Raw genomic sequence first — 5238 nt, forward strand, 5'->3', positions numbered from 1 at the left:
CACAGTGTTGTGTGTTAGTCTACTGCTAGAATTATGACTGTGAGGATTACCTGAGGAAAAAATATCTTTAAAAGTTAATAGTTTTGTAAGTGGGTTGTTTTGATTACTTATTTCATTAAGATTGTTTGAATGAAACATTTAATAACACAGGAGAGTGTATCAGGAAAAAGTAACTTACCATAAGCATTTCTAGCTATATGCTCATAAAATGCCTTAATCTGAGATTCTGGAAATAACGTTGTACCTGCATGATCAAGGTATGTAACACATTACAGAGAGAGAGAGAGAGAGAGAGAGAGAGATAGAGAGAGAGAGAGAGAGAGAGAGAGAGAGAGAGAGAGAGAGAGAGAGAGAGACATGTACATGTAATACACAACTGAAATCAACAGAGGGCGCCGCATTCATTGTAACTACATGAAAACATCTGAACCGAAAAGTAATGTTCATAACCTTCACAACCGTTGAAGAAGTTTGAAAACAGCTCATTTATATATGAAAATGTATGTTTGCTAATTAACCGCTTAAGTCATCTTACTGATATTCATAAGCTTGAGGATATGTAGGCAGGTTCTGACATGTTGCTGAACGGGAAATAAGATTATAAGGATCTTTAAATGTGTACAGTACCTTTAACCCTTTTAAATTGTCGATCGATCAGCTATTGATGATCAACACCGTAACCATTATAGTGCGAGACACTCTTAAAACTCTCAAAAGTGCATAAATCCTGGAAGTCCTGTATGGACTGGGTCTCCATATCTCTAATGCCAGAAAGAGTCTAGAGCTTCCTCTTTCGCGAATTTATTCAGGATTCACCATGTCCTATTGATTTAACTGTGAACCAAGACCAAAATCCAGCTGCAGTGTGAATGACAATTCTTCTAAAGGACAAATATGCTGGAGATGATCACAACAGTTTCATTGTAACCCCATCTTTGAAGCCTGTTTGAATGGCTCACACATTTAGAGCAAAAGGACCAGCCTTAAATAATAAGTGCAAATAAAAGTTATAATTGTTCACCCGTCGATTAGTGCAATTAACTGGAAATACTTTGTAGATGACATATATGACAGACTTTTATTTCTTTTCTATTATTTTTATTTAAAGGGATAGTTCGTCCAAAAAATTCTCTCATCATTTACTCACCCTCATGCCATCCCAGATGTGTTTGACTTCTTTCTTCTGCAGAACACAAATAAAGATTTTTAGAGGAATATCTCAGCTCTGTAGGGCCTCACAATGCAAGTGAATGGTGACCAAAACTTTGAAGCTCCAAAAAGTCCAAGTTCAAGTGGTTTTTTATTGTCGTTCAACCATATACAGTTAGAACAGTACACAGCGAAACGATACAATGTTCCTCCAGGACCATGGTGATACAAAAAACAACATAGGACAAACACAGAACCACATGAGACTTCACAGACTGAATAAGACCTACACATTCCTACATAAAGAGCACATACAAATGTGTGCAAAAAGTACAGGACAGTACAATAATTACTAAAAAGAAAACAGGACAATAGGCACAGTAAGAGACAGTGCAGCGCCGACCAGTACACATTTCTAATCTGAGTAGTGCAAAAAGATGACACTTTCTAAAAATGCCGAATGTAAACATAACATACTATGAAATAGTGTTCTATGGACATAGCAGTTATTGAGGTAGCAGCCAGGTATAAAGTGACAATGAATTAAGCGCAACTCTGGACATGTGCAAAAGTTGGATGGTGTACAGGTGTGTGTGTGTGTGTGTGTGTGTGTGTGTGTGTGTGTGTCAGTCCAGTCTCTGAGTATTGAGGAGTCTGATGGCTTGGGGGAAGAAGCTGTTACACAGTCTGGCCGTGAGGGCCCGAATGCGTCGGTACCTCTTGCCAGATGGCAGGAGGGTGAAGAGTTTATGTGAGGGGTGTGTGGGGTCATCCACAATGCTGGTTGCTTTGTGGATGCAGCATGTGGTGTAAATGTCTTTGATGGAGGGAAGAGAGACCCCGATGATCATCTCAGCTGTCCTCACTATCCTCAGCAGGGCTTTGCGGTCCGAAACGGCGCAAGTCCCAAACCAGGCAGTGATGCAGCTGCTCAGGATGCTCTCAATAGTCCCTCTATAGAATGTGGTGAGGATGGGGGGTGGGAGATGTGCTTTTCTCAGCCTTCAAAGAAAGTAGAGACGCTGCTGGGCTTTCTTGGTAATGGAGCTGGTGTTGAGGGACCAGGTGAGGTTCTCATCCAGGTGAACACCAAGGAATTTGGTGCTCTTGACGATCTCCACAGAGGAGCCATCGATGTTCAGCAGAGAGTGGTCACTCTGTGCTCTCCTGAAGTCAACAACTTTTGTTTTGTCCACATTCAGAGACAGGTTGTTGGCTCTGCACCAGTCCGTCAGCTGCTGCACTTCCTCTCTGTATGCTGACTCATCGTTCTTGCTGATGAGACCCACCACGGTCATGTCATCGGCGAACTTGATGATGTGGTTCAAACTGTGCATTGCTGCACAGTCGTGAGTCAGCAAAGTGAACAGCAGTGGACTGAGCACACAGCCCTGGGTGGCCCCAGTGCTCAGTGTGGTGGTGGAGATGCTGTTCCCGATCCGGACTGACTGAGGTCTCCCAGTCAGGAAGTCCAGGATCCAGTTACAGAGGGTGGTGTCCAGGCCCAGCAGGTTCAGCTTTCCAATCAGATGCTGAGGAATGATTGTGCTGAATGCTGAGCTGAAGTCTATGAACAGCATTCGAACATATGAGTCCTTTTTATCCAGGTGGGTGAGGGCCAGATGGAGGGTGGTGGCGATGGCGTCGTCTACTGAACGGTTGGGACGATACGCGAACTGCAGATAAAAAAGTAATCAATAATAAAAATAAAAAAGCAGATAAAAGTAGCATAAAAGTAATCAATAAGACTCCAGTGGTTTAATCCGTGTCTTCTGAAGCAATCCAATAATTTCTGGGTGAGAACAGACCAAAATATAACTCATGATATAATGATCATGATTTCAAGCTCGATTACAATTAATAGCACCATCTAGCAGTCTGCTCATGAATCAAACTCTAGGTGTAATCAAGCTTTAAATCATGATCATCAAGGAGACTGCAGATTTAATGTGAAAAAGGAGTGAAATTTTGGTCTGTTCTCATACAAAACTGAACGGATCGCTTCAGAAGACATGGTTGAAACTACTAGAGTCATATGGACTACTTTTATGCTGCCTTTATATGCTTATTAGAGCTTCAAGGTTCTGGTAACCATTCACTTGCATTATATAGACTTACAGAGCTGAAATATTCTTCTAAAAATCTTAATTTGTGTTCTGCAGAAGAAAGAAAGTCATAAACATCTGGGATGGCATGAGGGTGAGGAAATGATGAGAAAATTTTCATTTTTGGGAAATATTCATTTAAAATAATATTAAAAATACCTAACCTACTGTTCCCCTTTACTATGAAAATTGTAAAATTAAAATGAGAATTTACTATGGTAAGTTTCTGCCACATTACCATATAGCTATAATTATTGTTCAACCTGATCTCATTCAAATTTGAACATATTTTATGAGTTGGCTATTTCGTATGATTTTGTACGATTTCTGTTCATATAAATTCATTTTCATCATGTGCAAATGCCCGGATGTCTAATGCGGAAGTAAGCGTGAGTTCCGAGGTCTTAAGGCCATGCTTATTAATATTATGCCCTTACCCAAACCCCTTATCTTAACCTAATCAATCAGTAGAGTGTGTAAACATGATAGGAAGCTGTTGTGTGTGACAGAAGCAAGTCATTATTGCGTATTAGATGGAAACGATGTCTTTGACTGTAGTGAAAGTTGTACAAATTCATACGAGTGCAGTCGTACGATATCATACGAACAAGCCAAATTTAGTAAAGTCGTACGAATCCTTACGATTTCGCCGTGAGAGTGTGTTGTATTCAAAAATAAAACTATTCTAACTTGGTATTAGCCACCATTGTCATCAAAACAATAAATTCAAGAAAATGTTGAATGGATTTTTACAACATTACTAAAAAAATTAATTAAATTACCAAGGTTATATTACCTTGGTATTTACTAAAGTTATTGTTACGAAAATAAAACTATGCTAACTTGGTATTAGCCACCACTGTCACCAAAATACAATTTTTAACAAAATTATTTTTGTAATAATTACACCACTAATAAAAAAAGTTCCAAAAAGTACAATGGTATGAACATGCTTTTTATGACATGGAACGATGGTAATTCCACATGTTTTTTTTTTACATGTTTTTTAGTAACATTGTATTTTGGCAAAACCTGTGGTTACCATGGCAAATATTTTAATTAGATTATGCTTTTTTCTTTTTATGCTTAATCCTACCTCACTATGATATACTTCGGTTAGTACAAAGATATAATTCAGGTTATAATAGTTTAGCAAATTAAAACGTTCACAAAAAGACCACATTTTGAGGTGATACAGTATCTGTGAGAGCTGGCAATTAAGCACAGTTATTGAGAAAAATTGAGAAAAAGACCATGCCATGAGGGGTTTAAAATATAAAAAGAGAGATGAGTTGAGACACTGGGCTCACTTATTATTGTATTATAACAATAGTGCTATATTAATGCAAAATTGGGATGGATAAATATGGATTGAGAGAGGGAGAGAGAGAGAGTGAAAAGTCATTGTAGAAGTTAATAATTGATCATTGACTTATTTTAGAAACACTGTAGAAACTGTGAGCAGATGGCTTCACTTGTCAAGCCAACACTAACTGTGACAGTTTGTCATGTAACATGGAGTCTTAGAACTTGGTTTTACACTTTACATACTGTATGCGGAGATGGAAGGGAGATCCACAGAGACTATTGTTAATTTCCATCCAGAACAGCAGGCACTGATTAAATATGCCATTTCTGCTCCACTAATTCATTCACTTTGAAATTTTGCTGCAGAGCTGCCGTGCATCTTTTGCTGTTAAAGAGCCACATTGTTTTCTCAGGACTTTGGCCTCATTAGCAGGAGTAGATGGTGGGTGTGAGGGAGGGGACACCGGCAAAAGAGACATTGTGTCTTTCCGTCCATAATGATGTGACACAGTCAATTTGGAGATGCTTATGGTGATTGGGGGTGTAGACAAAAACATTCAGGCATATTTTTAGTTTGTGTCCTCCAAAATAGTGTCCATGAATATGTCTTACTTACATCTTTCCAGCCACAAAAGATAGCCTTATTAGTTTCTGGATGATAAGTCTGTTTGGAAGC

The sequence above is a fragment of the Myxocyprinus asiaticus genome, chromosome 21, assembly GCF_019703515.2.
Source record: "Myxocyprinus asiaticus isolate MX2 ecotype Aquarium Trade chromosome 21, UBuf_Myxa_2, whole genome shotgun sequence".
In the NCBI taxonomy this organism is placed as follows: domain Eukaryota; kingdom Metazoa; phylum Chordata; class Actinopteri; order Cypriniformes; family Catostomidae; genus Myxocyprinus; species Myxocyprinus asiaticus.